Source organism: Leptopilina boulardi, unplaced genomic scaffold (assembly GCF_019393585.1).
Source record: "Leptopilina boulardi isolate dan_hultmark-lab unplaced genomic scaffold, ZJU_Lbou_2.1 LbouV2_384, whole genome shotgun sequence".
NCBI lineage: Eukaryota > Metazoa > Arthropoda > Insecta > Hymenoptera > Figitidae > Leptopilina > Leptopilina boulardi.
In genome coordinates this window covers 827,082-849,090 of record NW_026137956.1, presented here as the reverse complement: position 1 = coordinate 849,090, position 22,009 = coordinate 827,082, and the positions used below count along the sequence as shown (strand labels likewise).

The 22,009-nt window shown below is 26.9% G+C and overlaps 1 protein-coding gene across 2 annotated transcripts in view; it reads left to right on the top strand.

Annotated features, from left to right (window-relative positions):
* LOC127288312 (RYamide receptor-like) overlaps window positions 1-22,009 on the top strand; it is a 130,138-nt gene that overhangs the window by 95,320 nt on the left and 12,809 nt on the right. The gene's annotated exons all lie outside the window — the stretch shown is intronic.

Sequence of the window (22,009 nt, the reverse complement as noted above, 5' to 3'; positions counted from 1 at the left end):
TTTTTTAAATCTAAGCTAATTTCAGGGTAACTTTAGTGTATTTGCATTCAAACAAGCCTAAATAAAAAAAAAATATTTGGTATAAAAAAAATGTTTATATTTAATAACGGATGCTTATAATTCAAGCAATTTTATATAGTTTTGAAAATATTGGGTTTAAAAATATATTAAAAATCCTATAAAAACGTATATGTATACATTCATGAAGTGGAAAATTATTGTTTATAAAATTTTCTATTGATAACACAGGCCGACAAAATTTTATCAATTTCATGTTGACTGAAATGTTACAGCCAATTCTTATAGGATTTTTGCCGTAGAATCCGAATCTGACCTTGAAAATATCCAATTGGCTCTAGTTTTCGAGCAACAAGAGTTTTAAAGTGCAAAAAAACGCGTTTTTGGCCTTTTTTGCACAGCTGTGAAAAAAAACGTGAGGGAATTAAATGTCATACATAGGATGAAATGAAAGCTTAAACATTGCTTTTTAATATCAAAAATCAAACAACTTCGTTTTGAACAATTAAAACAACTTAGAACAGGTTTTTGACACACAGTGTGTGGGAAATATGCACTGAAAAAAAATTCTAGTTAGAATAACCAGAATTCTGGTTAGGGTATATTTAACATTTTGATTCTGGTTAGGTTAACCAGAATTCTGGTTATTTTAACGAGAATTCTAGTTAATTCAACTAGAATTCTGGTTAACATAACTAGAAAGTAATGTTAAATATACCCTAACCAGAATTTTTTTTCAGTGTGACAATAAAGTATAAAAAAGACGGCAAAAATTTATCATTACGTCGAGCTACCTAAAATAACCAAAAAGCTTGCGAAGCAAACTTTCAGAAGTTTACCACTGCAAGCTTGCAACTTAAAAAAAAATTTTTTTTTGTAAACGTACATTGAGCACAATGTCTGTGAGATAAAACTATAAACTGCGCAGCCTTAAGTGCAATACAATTCTACAGCACAATGTACAAAGCTTTTCGTGCAAATTTACTATAGTGGTAACATTTTGCTAATTGTATAAAAAGCTTGTATACAGAAAAAACTTGGACTCATTTTTGTTGCAACTCATTTTCTTTTGGGTATCGAAATGAATATGGGACAAACTTCATGTTATTCAAAATGATATTGGCTGGAATTTCAGATTTCTAAGTTGGCATCATAAGCAGAGTAATTTTGTATTTCAATTATTGTTTCTAATATTTCAACAACACCAGAAAGATTATTTTGACTAGTACGAATATTTAGAAGTTTTTAAATAAAAATTATTTATTATTATTTACGTAGATAATAATTAATTTCATAAGTTTTTAAATTTACCGCTATTATTTAAGTTGGCAGTACCGTTCCTGTTGTCAAAACACATGTTTTCATTTTTCTAACCTAAAAACATATTTCCTTTATTATTTTATTACGCGATTACAAGCAATTTTTAATCAAATATATTAAGTCTAGCGTGTTATTTACTTCTTTGTAATTATTATATTTCATGTTTTTGTGCAAAATTATTCGTTATTTCACAATATTTTTCCATTTTTCTTTTTCTCAAAATGAAACTTGCCTGTTTCATTTTGATACTTTTACCTTAGAACTCGAAATGAAACAACCAGTTTCATTTTTGTTGCGAATCAAATTGAGTATAGAATCTATACTCAATTTGAATTCAGATTTTTTCTGTGTAGGTGAATTGGTACGGTTAAAGCCCATAAAAACACTGTACAAAACTCGTGCGCGCGCAGTCACAAAAACTGTTCTCAGTTGTTTAAATCATCTGATATAAAATTTTTTGATATTGGATCTTAAAAAGCAATGTTTGAGCTTTCATTTCATCCTATGTAGAGCATTTAATTCCCTCACGTTTTTGTTTCACAGCTGTGCAAAAAATGCCAAAAACGCGCTTTTTGGCACTTTAAAACTCTTGTTGCTCGAAAACTAGAGCCAATTGGATATTTTTAAGGTCAGATTCGGATTCTACGGCAAAAATCCTGTAAGAATCGGCTGTAACATTTTAGTCAACAAAATTTTGTCGGCCTGTGTAATAGTTTATAAGGAATATTAATTTTTGTTCATCTGGAAATTTTTTCGAATTTTTCAAAAACCTTCATTAGTATATTTTTGTTTATTTCATTTCAACACAAATATGATAATCGTGTACAAAATTTTTACTTAGAAAACTGTTTAGGTTCACTGAAAAAAAATCTATTTGATTCAAATAATCGATTACTTAACTATTATTAAATAAATATTAACTTAAAACAAATAATTTTTATTTGAACCAATACTACTTCATTTACTCAAACAATAATTATTTGATACAAATAAATTAGAGCTGTGCAAAAGTTCGAATTTTGTATGGGTTCGGATCGAATATTCGATTCGAGCCCATGTTAATTCTTATGGAGCGGTTCGAATTTTAAAAACTTGCACAGCTCTAAAATAAATATTTATTTGATAATAGTCAAGTAACCGATTATTTGAATTGAATAAATTTTTTTTCAGTGTTTTAGAACCACTTACTATTTTTGCCATACTCTCTCTTATTATTATTATCTTATTATTATTATCTTATTAGTGCTTTTCTCGGTCAGTTAGACCACTTTTCCTTTTTTATGTTTTCTTAGTGATTTTAAATTATGTAAAAAAAAGTTCCGTATATATTTTTTATTTTTTTACACTGAAAAGTCTATTTCATTATTTTGTTTTTAAATAATAATTAAAATATTTAAATTGTGTTTACATGTTTATAGAATCACAAAAATGTCAAAACAATAAATAATTGCAGGTTATGTTGAATGACAGAACTATTTAAAAAATTTTTTCAATTAAAAACCATTTTTTAGTGTTGAGGTTATGTTAGGGTCTTTATCCTCCTTAAAAATATATTTGATAGAGAATATATTCAAAACTAACGAAAATTGATAAAAATTCAAAAATGTCCTTAAATTTGCAAAACTGACATACAATTAGTGACTTTATGATTAATCATCAAAGTTCAATCAACATTGACAAAGCCCAGCTAAAAATTCCTGTACACGTTCCTTAAAGGTTCCCTGAGGAATCCTGTTAAGAATCCTACGCGGGATTCCACTACGATCCATTAAAGGATATTGAAACAGGAATCCAGTACAAAATCTTGTACAGGAACCTGTGCAGGAACATTAGTTACTAAGGTTCCTTTGCAGATTCGTGTACAAGAAAATGTATAAAAATAATTTCATGCTAAGATTCCTATACAGGAACACTCGCATGATCCTCTAAAGGAAAATATTTCACTTTCTTTTCATGCTAAGGAACATTTGTAGGAACAATAAGAGGATCCTACGTAGGATCCAAGGTAAAGTTGTTAACATTCAGGAACAAAGGTTCCTGCATGGGATCCTGTGGAGGTTCATGTACAGGAATTTTTATTTAAAAATTTATTTTAAACTTTCAGACAAAGGAATCTACCTCCTGTACAGGATCCCTGTTCCAATATCCTGCAATGGATCCTAGTGGGATCCTACGTAGGATTCTTAACAGGATCCCTCAGGGAACCTTTATGGATCCTGTACAGGGATTTTTAGCTGGGATTTTCAATCTGTCTTTATCAAACTGAATTCATCCTCACTATTTTGACCCAGAATATTCTATCAAGCATTAAATTTAATAGCAAACTTTTAAATTTTACGTAAATTCATATTATAGAATTGAAAATAAAAATATCTAACAACCCGTGCAGAAATTGAAATGTGGATCCGTTGAAGTAAATTAATTAAATTGACCTATTTTGTGAGATTATTTTTATTTCAAATAAATGACAATTTCTAAAAATTTTTATTTCTAAATTATACCCCATTGTAAATTCCCGTATGAGATTCCGTATAAGATCACTTATTATGGTTTCTCATATGAGATACTACATGAGATCTTACAAGAATCCTATATGAGATCTCACATAGGGTCCTACATGGGAATATGTAGTAGTTATTTTTTAAAAAAAAAAAAATGAGACATATTTTAGGTTTTAAACATAAAATAGTTTTGCTTTATATAAAATGAACTCAAAATTTTATCCGATTTTGCGTATCTCTTACCGTTTTTGAGATATTCACAAATTTTATTTTTCAAATTTCGACCCCATGTGGGATCCTATATGGAATCCTATATGGACACTGATAAGATTCTTCTTACGAGATGTCCTTATAACACACTAAAATCAAATACTTAAAACAAGTATGATTGTGTACTACTTTTAAGGTGTGAACAAAAAAATGTCGGAATACCTGAAATTCAGCTTATGAGCCGAATACTTAAATTAAAACCTAAATCGAACTGAAAAGCAGTTTCTAAAAGTTCTTTAAATAAACTAATATTGTGATCACAATTTATAGGTTAGAATCTAAAGGCAATAAATATTAATGAGAAAATGTAAAAATAAGAATTTATTTATATACATTTGCAATTACAAAAATAAATTTCTTTAAAATATAAATATTATTCTATTAAATAATACTGTATTAGACAGATTATTCACTAAAAACTGACTAAAAATTTCTTTAACATCGAGCGTGACAGCCATTTATCGATCCTCAGACAGAGGCGCAGTGCGCACGCGCGTATATAGCTTTGTTATTAATGTTCAAAAAGGACTGAAAAGTAGTTCTATAAGGACTTTTTCCCAATACCTTAAATCTTAATATTCTATTAGGTCCACTGTGTCTACTTGCAAGGTGCTTTTAAGACTGCATTTTTTTATTTACTTAATTTAAGTTAAAACTGAAAAGTAGTATGTTATAATTTGAAGTATTTGTTTTAAGGGTGAAGATTTCGTATAGAATCTCATATAAGAAACGATAAGCGATTTTATAAAGGATCTCATATGGGAATTAACAGAAGGGTACGTTTTAAATATACAGTATAAAAAAAATATTTGAGAATAATTTTGAAAAATTTCGGACCCATGGGGAATCGAATCCAGGACCCTTGGGACGCGGGCCGTGTACTCTGACCACATAGCCACATTGACTTAAAAATTTTTTACTTATAAAATTTCTTCTTGAATATTAAATCTAAAATACCTGCTGTTTATGATTAAAAAATATAAATACATTATCTTTACATTTTACATCTATTAATAGTTTATTAATTCTTTTAAAATAGTTTATTTAAAAAAATCATGAAGTGATTTTTTTCAAATTGTCAATAATTTAATTAAATAATTACAAATCTCTATTTGGGGTTTTCGATGAATTTTAGTCAAACCCCTATAATAAAAAAATTATTAAAACACTAGTTAATCAATTGTTATTAACTTTTTAACATAATATTTTAGTTTATTTACATTTTTTTCAAATAAGGAAAATTGTCAAGACCTTGACCAAAAAGCTCTATTTTAAATAGTGGCAAAGTGGAGCAAATTTTGCATGGGAATGTCTACAATATAATTTCTTAGAAATGCTTGTAGACTCAACTAGTTCTAATTCAAATGGTTTTGTTGAAATACTACTTATCTAATATTTCGATGTCATACGGAGAGAAGTAAATTGTTAAACTTGAAGGGTCAAAATTAAGATGATTGTCAACTTTACTCTCTTTTGACAGTTAAATTATTCTTTTAAATTGTTTTCTTTCTGGTTAATATGAAATATATTCTTCTTGAATGTTCTGTTTTCATAGTCTTGATCTAGTAAAAAAGTTAACTCTATTTTAAGGGATTACATGGGTCAGGAATATCAAAAAATTATATTTTTTATAAATACTTTTTTTTAGTATAATATTAAAATATAATATTTTCTTAGTAAGAAAAAAAAAATTTTAAGCAAACATTTAAACGCCTTAAATTATACAATATGAAAAGAATAATAATTTATAAAATTTTCATTAAGAAATATCGAAAATTAAGCTTATAAAAAAAGTTTTTGTTTGAAACCCCCCAAAAAAAGCACGAATTTATAGATGCCATAATTTCAAATTCACCGAATCTTCATTTGTCCGAATTTTTATTTACACTGAATGTGATTTGATAGAATTCTCAAAACGTCTAATTTCCATTTGTCCGAAATTGCAAATGACCGAAAAAACAAACAACAGAAAGATTTTTGTCACAAATTTTAAAATTAACCAATTAGAAATTATCACGAAAATTGTGATTTGTTAATTTTAAAATTCGCGCCAAAACCTTTTTATAGGTTATGTTTTTTCGGACAAATGGAAATTCGATGAATTATAAGAATTCTATTAACTATAAAAAATTGTGTGAAGAGAAATTCTGTAAAATAAAAAATCTGTCAATTTTTTACTAATTTTGAGTTACTTTTCACTAAAAATGTAGTAAAATAAAGAATATATTACTAAATCAAATATAGTAATATTTTACTAAAATTAGTGAAATTTTCAACTTATTTAAATTAGTGAATGATTTCTTACTAATTAAAAATGAGAAAGTTGACCTGTATATTTTCGAAATTGACCCTATAAAATATATATTTACGATCGAGTTCAACAAAGGATTTTCAAAATGACGCGTCAATATATGAATTCCAAGCATACGTTGATGTAGGATAATAGCCAAAGCGTGAGAAACTTCCATATTCTTCAAGTCACAGAAAACGTTTAGGACTTATCCTATAGTATATATAATGAAACTTTATTATCTTCAGGCATTACAATAATCATAATATATAAGAATTCGGAATTTTATTTATATTATTAATTTAATTTCCTCCAAAGAATGATATAATTTTCTTTGATTTATATATTATAATCGAACAGAGAAGTGACAAGTTAAAATATATAAAAATTCCTATAATAATTATTACCTATATATACTTTTTTTCTCATATTTGGAACAGAATTAAAAAATATATAATAAAACATATAATTGCTATTGTAAAACGAAATTAAAAAACTTTTTTTTAACAATTTAGTTATAATAATGGAAATTAATATATTTTAGCAAAAAATATTTATATTCACAGAAAAAACCTGAATTCAAATTGAGTATAGATTCTATACTCAATTTGATTCGCAACAAAAATGAAACTGGTTGTTTCATTTCGAGTTCTAAGGTAAAAGTATCAAAATGAAACAGGCAAGTTTCATTTTGAGAAAAAGAAAAATGGAAAAATATTGTGAAATAACGAATAATTTTGCACAAAAACATGAAATATAATAATTACAAAGAAGTAAATAACACGCTAGACTTAATATATTTGATTAAAAATTGCTTGTAATCGCGTAATAAAATAATAAAGGAAATATGTTTTTAGGTTAGAAAAATGAAAACATGTGTTTTGACAACAGGAACGGTACTGCCAACTTAAATAATAGCGGTAAATTTAAAAACTTATGAAATTAATTATTATCTACGTAAATAATAATAAATAATTTTTATTTAAAAACTTCTAAATATTCGTACTGGTCAAAATAATCTTTCTGGTGTTGTTGAAATATTAGAAACAATAATTGAAATACAAAATTACTCTGCTTATGATGCCAACTTAGAAATCTGAAATTCCAGCCAATATCATTTTGAATAACATGAAGTTTGTCCCATATTCATTTCGATACCCAAAAGAAAATGAGTTGCAACAAAAATGAGTCCAAGTTTTTTCTGTATACAAGCTTTTTATTAATTAAAAACATATTAATGCTTGATATAAAAAAAGAAGCATTTTAATTTTGCTGGTGTAATATTGAGCCTTTAATATAATGTGTAATGTGCCTTTTAATTGATATGAGTTTTAAACTTTTTTAATATACTAGTAACCTAAAAAATGGAATATTATTTGATGGTTCGGGCAATTTGAACTGTGGCCAACGAAAGAAAGAATAAAAGAAATTAACTCAGTTAAAAGTTCTCATTTATTTTCTTAAAAGCATATTTTAAGACAATTATTGCCCCCTCAATTTTTGCTCAAAATTATTCCAGTAAAAAGAAAAAAATTTTTTTTTAAAACAAAATCCTTTTTGTTTCTAAAATAATATCCCCACAATTTACTGTGAGTTCATAGAATTAATTTTTGATAAATATTACTTGTATTTTGAATTATTTTTTGTGCTATAAATTAAGAAATTAATAGTTACTTTTTCTTCAATGAAGTTGAAAAAAAATTTAAACAGAGAGAGAGAGAGAAAATACAAATTTTGTAATTTGAGATTGAAATTTGAGAAATTAATATATGTCTTCAAATCAAGTCTTCATGCGACATTATATACTTGTTGTGAATCGTTACTAATGACCGTTATCGACTATGGAAATTACGTTCTATTTAGCACTAGAGATAATAATTGAGTTTTTTTTCTCATTTTATCACATTTAACTATCCTTGAAACTATATCGTCTATCGAAGCTATGAATGAAATATATCTTATATCAGTATAAATACTGTATAAAGCCAAAAAAAAAAAAACATAAATTTTCCTAAAGGGACAAAAAAAAATATTAAATTACTTACAGACATTGTGTTTTCTTCATTGTTAAAGTCTTTGAATAGAGTACATTAAAGTATCAAGAATACATAAATTAGCTGAACATCATCATCATTTAAAAAAAACATTATGTAGTCATGAGTGGACCACCCTGGAAAAATCATCTTAAAACTTCTCAAAATTCATTAAATATCATACAATTTAAATATTTATTGAATAATTATTTATTTAAAATACTTTTTAATAAAAATGATAAAAATCAAACATTTTAATCATTAAATTCTGTTTTCTTGCACTGTTTCATGACTTTTTGCAATATTTTTCTATTTTATATGAAATTGGAACAAAATATCCTTTAAATGCAGAAAAAAATCACTTAAAATTAACTTTAATGACGATTTGTATTCATTGAAATGTGAAATGTGTAATTACAGTGAAAAAAAACTTAGGTTGTTCACTCATGAAAATTAACAGAGTTGTCCACTTATAAAAACAGACGGCATTTTTGCGAGCACAAATTTTTTGAATAAACATTAAAATTTTTGCTTATCCGTTTTGCATGATTAATTTCACTGTCTAAATAATACGTAAAAACCAAATAATATGGGTCCTTTCAGTTTGTATTTTCACTAAAAATAGTTTTAATACAATTCACAACTTTACCAATAAACATTTTAAATAAATAAAAAAAATATCAATTTTCGGATGTTATAATACTAACCGCAATAAATTGAAATTAATTGAATTTAAAAATTACTGGATGAACAATAATAATTAATATGATGTAATAAATTAAACAAAACTTTAATAGTCTCTAGTGCCATTCAATTAGTTGAACTTTTCTGAACAAAAAAGTTTCATTAAGTCATTAAGAATCTTTATTGCAGAAACAATTATTTTCCGTTTAACTTATATATTACCTTCATAATTCATTTGATCTCTTATAGTAAAAGTCAGTTTAGTCATATATATATATATATAATATATTTGGATTGTTTCAAAACTTAAGACTTTTCACTAGATTAAATTCAAATTCAACATTTAAATTATTTTTTTTTTTATTTTATGAACATCAATCATTTTCGTAAGGAAATCTTTGATTTCATGATACAAAAAACTAAAACATTTACAATACTAATTAAGGTCCTTGAAAATAATCAAGAATAAGCATTCTACTAATACATTAGTAAAAGTCGGTTAATCTACTAATTCGTTAGTAAATTATATCGTCGGTGAAGTTTACAACGTTTGTGATCAACGATTTAGAAGAAAAAATATTTTTCTATGCAAATTATTGATTCCTCATGGAAGAAGCATTGTAACACCGAAATTTTTCGAACTTGATTTTTTGATGTATCTTTATGTTTTTCGACCTCAGAAATCCAAAAATCACATTTTTAAGAACTATCGTTCCGTGTGTGTGTGTATATTACATTTTCTTAAATATCTCGAATACTATAAGAGCTAAAGGGATAAATTTTTTTTTAAATTATACGTGCCTTATTTATTAAAAAATATTTATGTATCTTTAAAATCATTATGAACAACTTACAATTAGAGAATATTTAAAAACGAATCAATTAACCTATTATTGAACCTTTTATTGTGAAATATTACGAAGTTATTGATATTAAAAATCTATCTATGCAAATACCTAAAAATACAATTTAACACCTTCTTAAAATTACCATATAATCATACCAAATAAGTTACCATAAATTGATCACAAAAAATCTCCATGGAGAAACAAAGTGTTCATTTTATGAACAGGTAGCACTCCTACTATCAGAAATCGGAAATTCAAATATGTCAAAATTATGTCCTAATTTTGTACCCAATTAAAAAATTTTGTACTCGTTAAAAAATATTTTTTTTATATATTTATAAAAGCATAAAAATATAAAAATAAAAAAACGACCCCACCAAAATTTTGTGCTTTTTATGTGCTTTTCATTAGTCAAAGAGTTATTTTTCGAAACTCAACCCCTATTAGAAAAAACAACCCCTATACACCAAATAAATTTTATATGTCAGAAAAATCCAAAAATGGACACAATAGTCCTCAAGCATCGCCAGGTCTTACTAAAATGGATCCAAAAATTTACTGAACTAGCTTTTAGAGGACTGTTCCTAGATGTAAAAACTGTTTTTTATAAAATCCTAGCTGATCGTTTTTTCGAAAAAACTCAAAATTACGTTTTATGATTCTTAATATTAATATTTTAATTTATTCTTTAGAATAATTGGTCACTTTATCTATAATATAATTATAATACCACCTTCAGCTTACCCCAGGAACAACGACGTGGACGTAGTGGTATAATAGTCACATTTTTTTTAATTTAATTTTTTTTCAAGTTTTTTTTGTTTTTGTCTTTTTTTATAAATGAACCTTCTGAATCTTAATTTAAATATGTTTTGATGAAAACTCGACAACTGCCTTCTTCAGCCTCAATGAATAGGAAGAGTCAGTAATAATATTAATCTTGTACCGCTCCCAGAATTTTAAAAACTCGTGGTGGATTATTTCACCTGCTTGCTCTGACCATGTGCATAGCCAAATATTATTTAAAAACTGCAGTGAGTCTTTTAAATGTGCTTTTCCAAAAGCAATTTTTTGACCGCAAGGTGCACATATTTTCTTCCGGTTCTCCTCTTGAGAACTTATTTTAAAATAGAGAAAAAGCAATTGGACTTACGTGTAATCAATAAGTTAATCAGTCAGTTGTTACAAAACTAATCCACGAATACATTGATATGAATGGATGAATGAATAAAATATTTCGAAAAAAATCGGTTCTGATTTCAGGCAAAGTCATTTTAGCATCTATAAAGAGTAATCTACAAGCTTTTGTATGTATTTTACTATAAGTCAAATATACTAATGGTTAGTAAGTACGTATTGTACACTAAAGTGGTTTGACAATGAACATTACAGATATAATTGTTGATTATTGAACAGTATATAATACAATGTTGAAAATACATTTTGTAAAACGTAATATTGAGTTTTTTCGAGAAAACGATCAGCTAGGATTTTATGAAAACCAGTTTTTACATCTACGAATAGTCTTCTAAAAGCTTGTTCAGTCAATTTTTGGATCCATTTTAGTCGAACCTGTCGATGCTTGAGAACCACTGTGTGGATCCGCCATTTTGAATTTAAAAAATTTTTAAAATCTGACATTGTATTCATAATCAGCGACCCTAAAAACCCCCAAGTAACAAGTTTTGAGTGAATCCAATGAATATTTATTTTTGATGTCCGCAATATTGGATCGGCCATTTTGAATTTTGAAAATCTGATGCCAGATTCGTAATCAACAACCCCGAAAATAAAAAAATTTCTACATAGGCTTAAAATTTAACATGTTATATATACTCTTAAGTGCAAATTGGCACCTTTTTAAATTTTAAATAGTGGATCCAATGTGGCGGATAAAAAATGTGATTAAAAATTTTTACTTAGAGATTTTTAGAGTCGTATAATACGAATTTAACATCAGTTTTCAAAAATTTTAATAGAATATAGTGTTAAAATTGTTTAAATCTCTCAATTTTGCTCGGACGTTAAAGAGTTAACAGCTTAATGTTAAATTTTAATATCTATATAGTTATCCTTATGTTAAAACAAAAATATTGTATAATAAAATCGGACAAGTGCGAGTTACACTCGCACTGAAATCGAGGGTTCCGTACTCGAAGCGAACTTATTTGGTATAAAAACAAATGTTTAAAAAATATGTGTTGTATGACAACTATTATAAGTGATACAAAAAGGAACAATTTTGTAAAATTCAAGAAAATTGTTCCTCTTCGTATCACTTATATTAGTTGTCATACAACACATATTTTTTAAACATTTGTTTTTATACCAAATAAGTTCGCTTCGAGTACGGAACCCTCGATTTCAGTGCGAGTGTAACTCGCACTTGTCCGATTTTATTTTTTAAAAAATATTTTACTAAAAAAATATAAGAAACATAATTTTATTTCAACTCGCAATATTTTTATTGTATTTACATTTTAAAAATATATTGAATATTAAATTTTATCTTTCTAAGTCAAAAAGAGATAAAACTTAAGATATTGATATAAGGCTAGTAGCTGCTTGTCAAGGAAAAATCGAAAGTTATCTAAAAAATAAAATTTGTTTATTAATTCCAGAAAAATCAACTCCAATCATCCTCGCTATATTTTTTTTGTAATCTACACGTAAAAATACGTCAAAATATATAAATTTGAATCACTGTAGAAAAACTTTTTTCGTTTTTTGCGGAAAAATACATTTTTTTCTGAAATTTATCATTTTTCTTCAAAAATTTGATAAAAATTGATCATCAACTTCAATCGCGCTTACATTTTTTCCCTGTATTTTTCACGCAAAAATTGAGTTTTATAGCAAGTATGAACAGTCTGGATTGAATATTGTGTGCGCTAGGGAGAATAAATCATTTTTTTCGAAATTTTTGATTTTTCCTTGACAACGCTATGTAAATTAATCCGAATCAAGTTCGCTATAATTTTCCTGTAATTTTCACGTAAAAATACGTAAGTGTGTCAAATTTGAGCTCTTTATGTCAAAAGATGTGGCCGCTAGGGGGGGGGTACATACTCATTTTTAGGTATTTTTCGTAAAAATTCATGGTTTTTCCTTGACAACGCTATGATAATCAACTCCAATCATGCTCGCTATATTTTTTTTGTAATCTACACGTAAAAATACGTTAAAATATATAAATTTAATTTCCTTTAAATAAAATTTTGTTCGTTTTTGGTGGAAAAATACATTTTTTTCCTAAAATTGTCATTTTTTCTTGAAAAACTTGATAAAAAGTTAATCATCAACTCTAATCGTGACCGCTTTTTTTCCCCTGTATTTTTCCCGTAAAAATACATTTGTATACTAAATATGATCTGTCTGGGTTGAATACTGTGTGCGCTAGGGAGAATAAATTATTTTTTTCGAAATTTTTGATTTTTCCTTGACAACGCTATCTAAATTGATCCGAATCAAGTTCGCTATAATTTTCCTGTAATTTTCACGTAAAAATACGTAAGTGTGTCAAATTTGAGCTCTTTATGTCAAAAGATGTGGCCGCTAGGGGGGGGGGTACATAGTCATTTTTAGGCATTTTTCGTAAAAATTCATGGTTTTTCCTTGACAACGCTATGTTAATCAATTCCAATCAAGTTCGCTATAATTTTCCTGTAATCTACACGCGAAAATACATATGTGTACTAATTTTCAGCCCTCCAGATAAATTTATGTGGCCGCTAGGGGGGGGGGTACACGATTTCAAAAAAACCGATATTAATAGGGTTCCGAACCGAGTACGGAACCCTAAAAATGAAATATATTTTATTATAATATATTATATTTCGCAAAACTTTTATAGTTTTACAACAACTAAACAGAAATAAAGAATCCCTCCCGAAATCTACCCGTTTATTATTAATAAAGTCACTTGTCTTACCATTCTTCGGTTACTGCTGTACTGTATACGATGATATTACCGACGAACTTAACAAGAAATTAGAAAGAGCACTGAACGCTTGTATACGTTTCATTTTTAATATACCTAAAGCCAAACATATCACTCCATTTAGAAGTAAATCCGGATTGTTAAATGTTGCGATGAGAAGACAATTTTTCATGGGTAATTTACTCTACTCGATTTTCCAAAATGAAACTCCATCATATCTTTTTGAATTTTTTAACATTAAAAACCCTAATGAGGATAATTATACGAGACTCAGAGAAAAAAAAATAAATTAGTAATACCATTCCATAAAACTTGTAAAATGCAAAAATCTTTCATTATCAGAGGAGCAAGATTATGGAACAAGCTTCCAGTTGTTATTAGAGAAACACTAACTCAGTTTAGCTTTAAAAAACTATTCTTCGATTTTTTGTTTAAAAAGGATACTAGATTATTTGATGTAACCTATTGGTAAACTTTATTATGTGTTATACTAGTTGTATTTTCATTTTCTTTATATTGTTGTTATATTACTATTATTTTCTCCTTATTTTCTCTTTTTTATATTTTTATTTGTATCAGTATCCTTCTTTTGTTCATTTATAATTGAACCTTACTTTTTAGTTTTTAGTTATTATATTATATGATATTTGCCATTGTGCTTTGTGAAATACTGTATGCTGTTCCTTAAAAGGCTTTAAGCCCTAGGAACTTGATTATTAAAATAAATAAATAAAAATAAAAAAAATAAATATTTCGTTTAATAATACTTCATTTCTGTTTTTATATGTTGTTAATCAGAAAGGAAATTTAATTCCTTGTTGAGAACTATTTATTTGGTGTCTAGGAGTTGTTTTTTCTAATAGGGGTTGAGTTTTGAAAAATAACGCTTTGACCGATAAAAAGTACAAAATTTTTTGTCTAGACAAATTTTTATAATATTTGTCGATCAAAATTTTTTTTAAATAAAAATAATTTAGAGGCAAAAAAATTTATTACATTCCGGATGAAAATTATTTTTCTTTTTTTTTAATCGTTTATCATAAACCTTGTGTACTTCACGACGTACTCTCTAAATCTGAATTAGTAAAAATGTTTACTAATTGTTAGTAAAAGTTACTAATAATTAGTAAAATGTTACTAATTATGAAGCAACAATTAAGTCACTAATTTAAATTAGTAAACTTTTTTACAAATTCAGATTTAGGAAGTAAATTATAAAAATGCTAATTGTAAAAGTAAACATTTCACTAATTTAAATTCAGTGTGTAAAGAATTATGTTTGTGCCAGGCTTCTATGCTAAATTGTAATTCTCTTAAAGACAAAAAATCAAATCTGTAAGTCTTATTTCGGTTTCTCATCTTCTTGAGAGTATACCGTAAGACTTGATTTCATCAAAAAAGATTTTCGAAGGGTTTATTGTTTTAATTCTTTTGAATCTCAATGCGCATTGACATAGACTTTAGTGAGGAACAATCAATATCACAGGAATCAGATTTCACAGTAGCTTTATATAGTAATTGACAGTGAATATTTTCGGTACTTCATGTATGTAGGATCTTTATTTAAAATCTTCTATTTTATTTTATTAATAAAATAATTAATTTAGAAGCTTAAAAGTATTATATAATTGATAAACATTATTTATTGCGACGTTTTACTTTTTTTTAAACTAACATTAGTTAGTGGTTTTGGTGGTCGCTAATTACGGATCTGATTTCAAATTTAAAAAAAATCCGCCATTTTGGATTTTGAAAATCTAACTTCTTTGTAATTAGCGTCCTTTTTCTTATTGGAATCATTAAAAAAAGCAAAAAATTGATTTTTTGGTCGTAAATAATTTTTTTCCAGATGTATAGGTATATGTTATATGATTGACACACATTTTGTTAAAATACCAACGCTTCAATATAAAGAATTTTGTATTGAGAATCATTTAAGTTGACAGGCATGATTAAGCGAATGCGACGTTGTTTGATATAAGGACGCTTTTGGTTTATTGACAGTTTCTCTTACCTTTCGATCTTCATCGAATCAACAACTTTAGAAGCCAAGTGTCTAGCTAAAGTTTTAGTCAAGCCATGTGCTTGATTTCTAAACTCCATTCTCTGATTTTGCTGCTATAGAGAGTAAATAAGTCATTTTCGAAGGCATAATTTTGTTATTTAAATTAAAAAATAATTTTACACCTAAATGAAATATTAGTTGTCGTATACGAAATCGTGGATATAATTGGAAAATTTCGGAGTAATTGTAAATACTGACATATAAGTTATTTTTTATTAATTTATTTAAAAATAGTAATAATTCATTTGTCTCATCATTTAATTTATTAATAATAACAATCAAACTATTATTTATCTTTAGAATTTGTGTATTGAATCATCGCTCATATATAAATATTAGTTTACATTGCACCCCCACACAATAAGCACATCTCAATATTACATAATATTTATAATTGATATACAATATATCTGTTGACTTTGTGCGTTGCATATTAAAACTCAAACCACAATTATGTAAAGTACTATTTTTGTTTGTTTATAGAGAGGTCACGAAAATGTGACATTTTAATATTTTTAGTTAAAAATAATTTTCTCTTTGATGTCAAAAGAGTGTATTTGTTAAAATTATAAATTTTGAAGTATTAAAAATTAAAATATTTATATATAGGAGAGAGTGACTAACAGTGGGACACTTTTTTTCAAAGACGTATTAATATGACAATTTTACATATTTTTTAACACTTTTTGGTATTACCATAAAGTTTGAACTGTTTTCTACACAATGCACACATTTTACTAACATTATATGTTAAGGAAAGCGTTCATCTAGATAGATGCTGTAATCCTTACGAAAGAAAAGGAATTGAAATATTAAAGAAATGTCGGTAGTCAAGGGAAGTGTTCATCTAGATAGATGCTGTAATACTTACAAAAGAGAAGAGCACAAAGGTAGAGGATTGTGAGTATTGTCCAAAACTCCAAAAAGGAAAATTCTTAAATATTTTAGAAAATTCGAAAATTTGTGATGACTGTCGAAAGTATAAAACTCCATGTACAGATGATATTAAAATAACGGAGTGTAATGCAAATGAGACAGTCGATTCAATGGACACTGCATCTTTATCATCTGTAAATCATGGCTCTTCAAAAGACAGATAACAACGAGAAATAGAACTCGAAGAGATGCTAGATGAATTAAAACAAAAGTTTGCGAGTTTAAATTTAAATAACTCAAAGAGACTGGTAATTTTAACAATCCTTTCATCATGTTGGAGTATAAAAAAATTGTCAGAGAATTAAGTTGCTCAGAAAGATTAGCAAAAAAAGGAAAATAATTGAAAGCAGCGAAGGGTATTTTGAGAGAAATTGTTGCAAAAGCTGGCAAACAATTACATGAAATAACAAAAGAGAAGATAAATGGATTTTATCAAAGTGATTTAATAAGCCGAATAATGTCTGGCGTAAAAGACGTTAAATTCGTCAAAATTGATGGCAAATGGGTTCTCAAGCAAAAACGACTATTGCTTCTAGATTTGAATGGTCTCTACTTGAGTAGTGGAACACATACTGTGTGTGTTTGTACTACCCACCAAAATTGCAAATTGATGTTTGATTCTATTGATTTCGAAAACCTGACAAAGAATCAGAAAATCCAGTTACTAATTATAAAGATGCTCTTTCTCAAATAATGTGTAAAAACGCAACTACAGCTTGCAATCTTGATGATTGTAAAGATTGTCCAGGCAGCACAGAATTAAGCAACTATTTAAAAGAGTGTTTACTAGATAATAATATTTTTCATGTGATTTTTAGTCAGTGGACTGGAACTGACAGATGCACATTAAACACCCACATAATGTGTTCTGAAGACTTTGTTGATGAATTATGTCGTAAACTCTCAGTTCTAAAATCTCATTCATTTATTGCAAAAAAACAAGTGGATTATTTCGAAACTCGAAAAACTCATCTTCTTGACAAAGAGGTACTAGTAATCTTAGTTTTTGCTGAAATTTATAAGTATGTTGCTCAAGATGCAGTTCAGGCCTTCCACTTTAATAATGATCCATGTACTGTGTTTACAGTAGTTTGCTATTTTAAAGGGTAATCTAAAATAGAGCATAACAGTTTTATTTTCTTATCTGACTGCACTCAACAAGATACTTCTTCTGTGTACACCGTACAACCTCTTTTAATACCAGAAATAAAATAACTATTGAAAATTGAAAAAATTATTTATTTTAGCGATGGTGCTAAGCAGCATTTTAAAAATAAATATCAAATAAAAAATTTAATGAACCACGAAAAAGATTTTGGTATTAAGGCAGAGTGGCATTACCATACAACTGCTCAGGGTAAGACTTCTTGTGATGATATTGGCGCTATATTTAAAGGAGAAGCAGCAATATTTTAGAAAATTCGAAAATTTGTTATGTTATTTGTGTGATGCACCTGAGGCAGTTGATTCAATGGACACTTCATCTTCATTATCACAACGAGAAATAGAACTTGAATAGATGCTAGATGAATTGAAAACAAAGTTTGAGAGTTTAAATTTAAATGACTCAAAGAGACTGGTAATTTTAACAATCCTTTCATCATGTTGGAGTATAAAAAAAATTGTCAGAGAATTAAGTTGCTTAGAAAGATTAGCAAAAAAAGAAAAATAATTGAAAGCTGCGAAGGGTATTTTGAGAGAAACTGTTGCAAAAGCTGGCAAACAAACGCCAGAAATAACAAAAGAGAAGATAAACGGATTTTATCAAAGTAATTTGATAAGCAGAATAATGCCTGGTGTAAAAAAAGTTAAATAAGTCAAAATTTATGGCAAATGGTTTCGTAAGCAAAAACATCTATTACTTCTAAATTAACACCAGATTCGTAATCGGCGACCCTAAAAACCCCTTAGTATCAAATTTCTGAAGAATCTTAGTAAATTTTGAAAATTAATCCGCCATATTAGATCCACCATTTTGAATTTTTGAAAACTATCATCGGATTCGTAATCAGCGACTCCAAAAACCCTCGTATAGCAATTTTCAAGTGAATTTAATTAATTTTGCTTCCTCGTGGAGGAAGCTATGTAGTCCTTTCGTTTATAAACTTTTTAAAAATGGTGAAAACAAATTTTCCTCTATATAGAAACATGTTATATGAGATCCTGATCAATTGTCCGGATGTATGTATGTGTGTGTGTATGTGTGTGTGTGTGTGTGTGTGTGTGTATGTGTGTGTGGATCGTTTTTGTGAACACGATATCTTTAACAGGTTTTAATGGATTTGGATAAAATTTGGTAGGCTTATTTAACTCATTAATCTCTCAAAAATGACGAGAGGATTTTTAAAAATACCCCAAAAAAAAAATTTTATCGTCTTTTTTCCAAAAATTTTTTTTTAATTGAAAAAATTTTTAAATCGAAAAATTTAAGGTAATATATAATATAATCGTCTTCTTTATGTCAAGATGAATCGATTGATATATATAAAGTATAAATTTGATTGAAATTTAAAGAATTAAAGAAAGTTAAAAAATCAAAAATTCTCATTTTAGCTAAAAAATGAGGTGTTTATTTAAATTCATGTTTATATATGAAATAATTTTATTCCCTGCATTGAAACGAATTGGTTGGTATATATAAAGTATAGATTTGATTTAAAATTTGAGAATTAATAAAAATTGAAAAATCGAAAATTCATATTTTAGCTAAAAAATTTTGTGTTTTTTTTAAATTCAAGTTGATGAATAAAATAATTGTATTCCTTGCATTAAAACGAATCGATTCGTATATATAAAGTTTATGTTACACTCAAAATTAATTAAAATTTTCTTTATTTTTCAAAAAATTTAATTAATTTAAAACATTTTTAATTCGAAAGTTTTTAAATCAATCAATTGAATTGGACAAATTCATTGCTTCCTTCACGAGGAAGCGAATTTTTTGCTTCACATAATGAGGAAGCATAATGTTTATGAAATAAACATAAAGGACCCCCTTCTTGTTTTGAAATTTAGTCGACATATTGAATCCGCCATTTTGAATTTTGGAAAACTATCATCGGATTCTTAATCAGCGACCCCAAGAACCCCCGAGTGTCAATTTTCAAGTGAATTTAATTAATTTTATGAAATTTAGTCGCCATATTAGATCCGTTATTTTGAATTTTCAAAAACGCCACACGACTTCGAAAAGTATTTGTATTTATTGAAGTAATAAGCCTATGCCCGATATATATATTTTTACATTAAATAAAGCTAACAAATGTTGGAAAACACTCATAATTTAATAATAATTTACATTTTTATAATACGATGTCAAGTTTCATATGAAAAATGGAAATTATTTTTTTTTACGTTTACAGTACTGCTGATCCTACGTCTTAAATTGGTCATAAACTGAAAACAATTTGGCGCGAAATTTGAATAGTCGTTCTCTTACCAAGTGTTACTTTTTAAATATTGTCGAACAATAATTATAATAATTATTAATTAGAAATTTTGAATTTTTTATTGTTTTTTAGCATAAAAAAACTTTTATGTCACCGCATGTCACATTTTTAGTCGTTATATATCAGTAATTATTTTCATTTGTAAATGTGAGGAAAGTATTTAATTGGAAATTTTTAAAAGTATATATCAATTATTTATATATCGCAGAAAAAACTTTATTTTCACTTCCACTTTCTCTTCTGATTCTAATATTCACACATATTTTCATTTTCACTTTTACTTTATCTTTCGCTGATTCTAATATTCACTGATATTTTTATTTTCACTTACACTTCCAATGATTAGAAATTAGTGAAAGTGAAAATATCAGTGAATATTAGAATCACTGGAAGTGGAAATATAAATGAAAATTAGAATCAGTGAAAATGGAAGTGAAATTACATAATTGACCCCCAGGATTTTCACAGTAAATAGGATCAACCTAATCAACTCATGCAACGTTTTGATTCGATATATGGTATAATGGTATCAAATTAGTCCAAATATTAAGATCATTTTTTTATATCTAAATTGGTATTAACTATTAAAGTATAACTGTCATGGCCGGCATGCTCTTATTGACAATTTTATTAATCAATTTCTTCACTGCACTCAATTTTTAAGTATTAAAATTAATTTTATTACGAATTTTAAGAAAGAGAAAAGTAAAAAATTTATTTATAATGAACAATTGAATAAGAAAAAATTTGTGTGGATATAAAATGAAATACACTAAACTTTATTTATGTCAGACAATTCCGCGATCGAACGTAAATGGCATAACGGGTCTGCTGGACCCGACGTATTCAAACTTGTATTGTACAGCCGGTATTGAATATTTTTGCACAAAAATTTAATCTGAGGTAGCTTATAATGTGATTTTTAAAATGTAATCAGTTTTACAGGGATTAATTTATTTTAAGTTAGTTAAAAAAAAAAACTTGCAAAAATGGTATTTATTTTGCAGAATAAAATGTGACTTTTTAGATTGAAATTAAAAATTTATAATTATTAATACTTGAAGCTAATTTATTTTTTTATATATCGAATTATAGTTACACTTTTAAAATTAATAACAAGGAATACTTGATAGGTGTCCCCTTCCAATTTCGTTTATCTTTATATATGTTGTAGTACTCGAAAAACTAATCAACGCATATATTTTTTTATCGGCAATCGTGAACATTTAAGAGGTGAAAACCACCCCTAAAGTTTTATGGAAATATAAAAATTTCACAATATAATGAAAAATTCAATAAAAAAAATATTTTTTTTGCTGAGTAATAATTTAGCACGAACAATGAAATTAAACAGTAGCATTTTCACTGCCAACCCCCATGAATTTAGAGGTAAACATCCCCAAAAATGAATTTTCGTTCAAGATTATTTAATTTCTCACATACCATTTTATTTTTCTGTGCAAAATAATTAAATATAAGAGTTGAAATATATTAACAAATGTAAAAAAATTTGTCCAGGGGGTAATTAGGGGTAAACAACACCTAAAATCAAATTATTTTCTTGTAAGAATATGTCAAACTAATATAGTAAAATATAAAAAATATTCAAAAGCTACATATTCAATTAAGAGCTCGAAAAAATGCTCGGGTCTACT